The sequence below is a fragment of the Mustela nivalis genome (genome assembly GCF_964662115.1).
Source record: "Mustela nivalis genome assembly, chromosome: 18".
NCBI lineage: Eukaryota > Metazoa > Chordata > Mammalia > Carnivora > Mustelidae > Mustela > Mustela nivalis.
In genome coordinates, this window is record NC_139037.1 from 53,833,470 (window position 1) to 53,841,599 (window position 8,130).

An 8,130-nucleotide genomic window follows, 5' to 3' on the forward strand; every position below is an offset into this window, starting at 1 on the left:
TCACCACTGGTACTTCATAGGGCCATGCTCCTCTTCATTGCTCCACAGCCTACAGGTTCTTCTCCCAGGAGTCGGAAGTGCAAGGGACACGGGGGTGGGGAGGATGCCAGCTAGGTGCCATCCACCCTCAAGATGGTGAGGACTGCGTGAGAGAAGAGATGTGCACTTGAATTCACAGACGGTTAGCTTTGTGTGGCTGGGGACTGGGAGAAGGTGCTGGGAGCCCTAGTAGGTGGCACTCCCTCCCACTGATGTTGGTTTTCTTGATACATTTGGCGGGGAGGGGGAGGAATATAAGATACACACAAAGAAGGATGCCCACCGGGCGCCTGGGTGGCTCAGTGGGTTAATGCCTCTGCCTTCGGCTCAGTTCATGATCCCAGGGTCCTGGGATCAAGCCCCACATCGGGCTCTCTGCTCAGCGGGGAGCCTGCTTCCCTCCCTCTCTCTCTGTCTACTTGTGATCTCTGTCTGTCAAATAAATAAATAAAATCTTTTTTTTAAAAAAAAAGGAAGGATGCCCACAAAAACAACTCAGTGATTCATCACAAGATAGAAATAGAGCATTGCAGGCACCTTGGACCATCCCCTTGGGTCCCCATCCCTATCGCACACCCCACTCCCACTTTTTTAAAAAAAGATGTATTTATTTATTTGACTGACAGAGATCGCAAGTAGTCAGAGAGGCAGGCAGAGAGAGAGGAGGAAGCAGGCTCCCCGCTGAGTGGAGAGCCCAACGTGGGGCTCGTTCCCAGGACCCCAGGACCGTGACCGAGCCTAAGGCAGAGGCTTTAACCCACTGAGCCACCCAGGCGCCCTGCTGAGAGTCACTTTAATGCTAATTGTTTCCTGGTTTTTCTTCACAGCTTTATCACCCAAGCATGCTGCCTTTAATACTATGGCCTTACACATGTTTTTCTTAAGACTTTGTATGCAAAGAAAAAATTACAGTCTCTTTTCTTCCATTTAACCTTATGAATCTGCCCATCCCATGTTACACCTTCCCAGAACCAATACCCATAACTAGGGGTATAGTCAGTGCTGGGGTCACTGAGAAGGGAAGGGGCAGGACTTGAGCATGCATATATACTCCCACACCATCAACAATTCCTGCATTTGTAGCTGTGTCTCCTACTGTCGCCCCATCCCTCCACCCTGGCTCCCTGCCCTGGACAACCCATTCTCTCCCAGCAGGGCCAATTGGAGCATCTCTGGGGTCAGAAGGGCTGGGCCATCCCCAGTCTGTTTCCATGGTCCCCAGTTCGCAAAGAAAAACAGAAGGCTGAGGAGGAAAGACACAGGGAAACCACAGAGAATCTAGCTGTATTCAAAAGAGAAACTTAAAAGCCACAGGCCATCAGAGCTGGGAGGCCTTCAAGCCCCACTTCTCTGACTTTCAGAAGACACTGAGGTCCAGAGTGGGCAAATGAATTGCCCAGATCATACCAGTGCCCTGTCTTATGCACCACTGTCTACACAGGGACGCCCCCCCCAACCCCGACTTCATCAATCGTTGTCAGCCCAGGACCCAGTGAGCTGGGAGATGGTTAGCTTATGTTAATCTGATAGGGAAGAATGATCAACTCTTCCCATGAGATGAGAGAGGAAATTTCATTCATTCGTTCAACAACCATCTACATTGTGTCTTCAGGTTTCCAGTAAGGGGGTGAGTATGAGAGATCTAGCCCTTGTCTTTGAGAGGAGCAACATCTCACTGAGAGACCTGATCTGACAATTCCAGTGCCATAGGGTAGATGACTGGGAGGAGAGAGGCACAGACTGGGGATGCATGGGACTCCTGCTTTTCTGAATTCTGCAAGGTGAGTTCTCAGGGACAAGTAGACATGGTAGGAAGTTTGAGGCAATCTCAAGGGATTTGAATTCCACAGATAATCTTAGAACCCTGAGAATTTCTGGACTCCCAGGTATTGTGTTCTCAATCCACTCCAGTTTTCCACTGTGCTGGAAATCCTCCAGCTACCAAGTTTGTGCTGTTTGTGACCAACATCACCTCTGCTCCAATAGAGAGGTAGGGCCACCACTCATAGAGCGCACTTTCTCAGCACAGGACTCACCCAGTTCCCCGGGGGAGGGAGGGGCGGCGCTCTGAATTTGGGGGGTGGTGCTGTCCGTGGTGCTGATTTAGAGGGCTGTGCTGATGTCGGGCATATCCACAGCTCTGTGGAGGGGCCCGATCACACAGAACAGGGATCCTAGGTCTGGAGTCAAGACAGTTAGCCTGTTTGATGTGCTGGAGAGGGCTCAGGTCCTCCTGGGAGGAAAAAGTCAAGGGAAGGGAAGACCTGAGTCTTCTTCTATGTGTCCTCCTCCACCGATTCAAGTGCAAAGAAAATGAAGGTTCTGTGTTGTCCTTTTCCATACCTGGTTCCATTTCATCCCTGACATACAGGGGTAATCCCCCTAGAGCAGACAGCCAGTACTCAAGACAGATGAGTAGTTGTAGGAACTAGCATCCAAGAGCAGCCCCAAACAACCTCACCCCTCCTTTATACAAACATAGAGCTCCTCTCATTATGAGATAAAATTTGTTATTATCTCCTCTTCTTGAATCAAGGTTGGGCCCACAACCCAACAGATCAAAGGCTTTGATTGACAGAATGTGGAGGACAAGGTGCTCCAAGATTCATACATTAAGAAAGCCTGGTAGTTTCCACTCCTGCCTTGCAGATTCCTGGACATCTGTGTAAGCAATCTGGGAACACTGATAGAGAGAGAGGCTACATAGAGGAACCTTGGGGGTCAGACACCCAGCCCCAAATCCCAGCCACCATCTCAACCTCAATATGACTGCCTAAAGAGCTAAAAGAAAGCTAGGAGTGCAACTGCCCAGGTGGGCTCTGGCCGATTTATAGCACTGGCACCATGAAACAGAAAGTTCAGGCTACCAGGTTGTAGAGTGGTTTGATATGCAGCAATAGATAACCAAAATAGTAGCCTGCACAACTCATCGCTAATAGGGAAAAGGTAACAGGCCTTATGAGTTTTTCTACATACTGCATTTCAAGGATGGCTCTTAAATGTTTATCTGAGGCCTTCATTTGATCTGAGGAGACATTTCCAAGAAATCCCCTTCCCTGTTTAGTTCCAGGTTTTTTTTTTTTTTTCTAGTTTGACAATGATTTTGTTGCTTGAGTACAGAGTCCAATTTCTGCAACCAGGCCAGGGGCTTTGGGTAATTCAGATTTCCAACTGGGAGGGGAGGACTTGTTTGGTCTCATAATATCAAGCCAACCAGTAAATACAGCTTTCAATCAGAATCATCTCTGATTCTGAAAGGATGATTCTCATCCTCTCTGTTCCTCTCAAGATGCTTTTGAACATTAACAGCTTTCCTAATCAAATGGTAGAGATCCTTGAGAAGATCAGGAGCAAGTCCTATGGACTTGAGAATTCTCAAGATTGTATTGCCCATGGCAAAGCATACTTGTGCAAACCATGGGCATCACTCAGGATGACACTGATTCATAAAGGGAGTCAGGCCCTTCTCAGCAAGTTTGTAGGCTTGCTCCTTCATGTCGTCAGACGTCAACTTTGTTGGACTGGCAGGAAGGGCTACCAAAGATGGCGAAAGTTCCCGCCACAAGACCTGAGCTCGGACAGGAGAACAAAGGCCCAAGCAGGAATCTGAGACCCCCGCCCCGGGCTCCTGTGGACCAATGGGATCCCGATGAGCGGCGGGATATCCAAATAAGGGAAACTTGCCAAAAGACCCCTGAGCTTTCCCCAAGACCCCTTAAAAGCCCCCTCCTCCCTGCCTTGGGCGCGACTTCCGCCACTCTGCTTTCCAGAGTGGCGGAACCTCGCCCGAGGGTGCCCACCTCCTCCCGGCGCAACTTTCCTGGCTCCCCTTCTCCTGAGCCCTGAAACTTCGCCGGAGAGCGTTTTTAATAAATCTTGCCTTGCACCCACTTTGCCTGGTGTTGTGTTTATCTCGCCGGAAAAAACCTTACAAACTTCAGCCAGGCAGAGATGCTGCAGAGGGTGGCAAGACAGAGCCAACTGGGACAGGTCCTTCCTGGGAGCCTGCGTGTGACCCAGGATGGTGGTGGTCAGGCAATGAAAAAGAAAGTGAGGGTAGTTACCTCCAGGTGAAATCTGGCCAGAAGAGAAGGGTAAAATGGAAGCAGCAGGCAGGAGGCTCCAGAGGTCAGTGGAGAGGCAGGTCTTGTTGCAGCTCTCACACCCTCTGGCTGCTCTGATGGCTCACCTTGTCAGCAAGACATAACAGTGCACAATTGCTAGGAGGCAAAGAGGATATTGGGGAAACCTGGCTGAATTTCTGGGGGCAAGGACCATTGAGCCCTGGTCCATGAATGAGTGACCCAGGTGGACACAGGTGGTCCAAAGAGAAGTTTACAGTGACATGCAAAGGATCCAGGAAAACAGTGTCTCTAGCATTTCTTGCCTACTAAGATGTTGTCCCAGGATCTCTTTGACCTGACAATTAGGGCCATTTGCCTATTTGCAGGACTCTGTCTTCCCTGAGCAAAGGAGAGGATGTGGCCCACCATCTCAGTTCTCAGAATGACCAATGCCCAGCTGTGTGTGTGTCTGTCTGTCATTCTGTCTGCATGTATATTCTAAACATTGGTTTCCTAGGCCAGTGTGGTGATTAATTTTGTATCATATTTACTGGGCCATGGGATGCCCAGATTAAACATTACCTCTGGGTGTGTCTGTGAGAGTATTTCCACTTGAGATTAGCATTTGAATCAGTGGACTCAGTAAAATAGATAACCCTCCCAAGGCAACGGGCATCGTCTAATCCATTGAAGGCCTGAAAAGAGCAAAAGGCAGAGGAAGAGCAAACTCATTCCTTTCCTGCCTGCCCTTGAGCTGCGACATTGGTCTCCTGCCCTTGGACTGGGAAATACAGCATCAGCTCCCCTGATTTTCAGGCCTTGGGACTCAGACTGGAGTCATACCCCTGGCTTTCCTAGTCCCCAGCTTTCAGGTGGCAGATTGTGGGACCTCTCAGCCTCCATAATTGAGCTAGTTCTTCATAGTAAATCTCTGTTTGGTTCTGTTTCTCTGGAGAACTCACCTAATACAGTCAAAAGGGGGACAGACAGACTACGTCAGATCTAATGGGCCATATTTCCTACTTTCTCATTACTTTCATGAGAAATCGAAGCCACTAACGGTGTAAAGCTAGAGTCAGGGAGTGAAATAGAGAGATTTGGGTTCCCAGATGTTCTCTCTGGCTGCCCTGGGGAGGGTAGGTTGGAGGGGCAGCTGGAGTGGAGCTGACAGTTTGAGGCCACTGATGATGATCTACTCCCGCTGTTGATATGAATTCCTTTCACAAAATGCAGGCCCTCAATCACAGGGGCCTTTGCCTGTGGGTGGCTTTGCCCACAGTGGGTGATAAATAAATGCTTGTGGAATGCAGACCATTAAAAGTACAAATTTAGGGGGGGGGGGAAAGGCAACAAATCTGGTATAATATAGGAAGCATATTTTTAGTTTTAAACTGTATAGTGTATAGGGAACTCTTGAATGGTGGGAAGACAAGGCCCCAAAGGCTAGCCCCTCCATCAGAGGACTGAGACTGGGACATGAAAAGGATAGTAATTGTATGCATTAGTGCAACTTCAGACCCACAGTTGCCAGAGATGGAGAGCTTCTTGGAGACCAGCCTACTTTCCTGCTCTGCAGGACTCGATGAAGCCTGGAGAAAGCAAAAGACTTCTAAAAGCCATACTGGCTGATGTGTCTTTCCTATTGGAAAGATTTATGAAAAACTGCTATTATTTCTGCCTTGCACATTCAGAACCTGCCAGTGAATTTCTCCCCCCTGGAAAAAGATGTTTCCTACTGAATCAATTCCTTTATGGATACATGGCTATTCGGGGTTTTCATTTCTTCTTGAGACCATTTCAGTAAATTATATTTTTCTTATAATTTTTATATGTCATCTGAATTTTTAAATTAATTTGCATATATTTGAGTGAAATATCCACTTACATTGTTACTAAAAATAACAAAAAATAAAAATTTTTATTAAAAAATATTGATTTATTTTTAGAGAGAGGATGAGAATCTTTCAAGAAGACTCCCTGCTGAGCACAGAGGCCAACATGGTGGGCCTCCATCCCACAGACCCATGGGATCATGACCTGAGCTGAAACCAAGAGTCCCATGCTTAACCCACTGAGCCGTCCAGGCACCCCTTCCCTTATGTTGTTCTTTTTTTTTTAATGTAAGGATTTTATTTATTTATTTGACATACAGAGATCACAAGTAGGCAGAGAGGCAGAGAAAGAGAGGGGGAAGCAGGCTCCCTGCTGAGCAAAGAGCCCGATTCGGGGCTCGATCCCAGGACCCCGAGACCATGACCTGAGCCAAAGGCAGAGGCTTTTACCCACTGATCCACCCAGACACTCCTTCCCTTATGTTGTTCTTGAAGCAAAAGACATTGAAGAGAAACATACATAGAGAAAACCATTCAGATTATAAAGATAAGGTTGATCAATTTTCATATGATGATGACATTCTTGGAACAACCACCTAGATAAAGAAGCCCCACCAACACCCATTCCTAGACACTGCCCCCACCCTAGAAAAGTAACCACTATAATGACTATCATTACTGATTAGTTTTCTCTGTTTTTTTATTTTTATGCAGTTGGGCTCTTCCAATGTCTGGCTTCTTGTGCTTAGCATTTATTGTAAGAGTCACCCACACACACAACAGCAATTCATTTATTTTCACTGGTGAAAGAATTTCATTGTGTGCATATGCCATACACTACAGGAACCTCCTACATTAGATGGTATTTGGGTTATTTCCAGTCTGGAAATATTATAAAGAGTGCGGCTACAAACATGTCTTTGATATGAATATGCACTTTTGTTGGGTATAATCTTTAGTGGAATTTCTCAATAGTCACAGTCTAGAGGGTCTGGGTCTCCAGGCCCCTGCGTTAATAGAACTCTTGAGTCTCCATGACTGGCCCTAGGTACTACTGGGTTTCTGGGGTCTGAGCCTTTGAATCCCTCAGTCTCGGAAGTCAGAGTCTCTTGGGTCTCCTGGTCTGGCCAAGTTCTTTCTTATCTGCTCTCCACCCTCAGCTCCACCTCCTCGTGAAAAGAAGTGTGTACTACCCCGTCCACTGGGGGGAATCTGCTCTGTGGATCTCAATCTCACCCACTTTCCAAAGACAGGAACCAAGTCCAGAGACAACCCTCCCCGCCCCAGACACACACATGCACCACTACCACCACCAAATCACTAACACGTTAAGCATGCACACAGACCTCGGCTCACACACACTGCTCCCTCTCCCCATTCGACATGCTTATGCGCACCATTACCACCTGCACAGGGCAAGCAGAGACCCACTGGGAGCCCTCAACCTCGGACTCTGCTCTGCGCATGCGCTACCTCCTCCTTTCACTCTGGTGAGCAGCTACTGAGCTCCCACCTTCAATTCCCTTCTGCAATGCCACCTCAGAGGGTAGAAATCAATGCTCTACAATACCTTTTAAAGCCTATGATTGATTAAATAAATAAACCCCATAGTAAGGGGCGCCTGGGTGGTTCATGCGGTTAAACATCTGCCTTTGGCTCAAGTCATGATCCCGGGGTCCTGCGATCCACTCGAGCTCTGACTCCTTGCTCAGCAGGGAGCCTGTTTCTCCCTCTCCCTCTTCCTCTCCCTGCCACTGCCCCTGCTTGTGGTCTCTCTCCCTGACAAATAAATCTTTCTAAAAATTTTAATAGAGCCTATAATAATCCCACAAAAGCAGGTAATCCGCAAACCGCTGCTTCGTATTGCGAGTGCCCTGCACGGTGTCAGTAACAGCGCGCTGCTACAGGGAAAAAAAAAAAAAAAAAAAAAAAAATCCCACAACCAACAGCAACCAGAAAAACCCAAAATCAAAAAACATCGCAGCGTTGCGGAGTCCCAAGCCCTACGCACGAACATAAAGGAAACCGGGCGGTACTCGCTAGCAAGCGGTAGAAGAGGCCGCAAGAGTTGCTGGGAGTTGTTGGCCCAGCAAGCCCAGTAGCCTCAGGTACGTAGGAGTTGCCGCATGGGGTTCTGGGAGCAGTAGGCAAGACAGCCCCCAAAGCCTTCTGGGAGTCGTAGTCTCCGGAGCCAC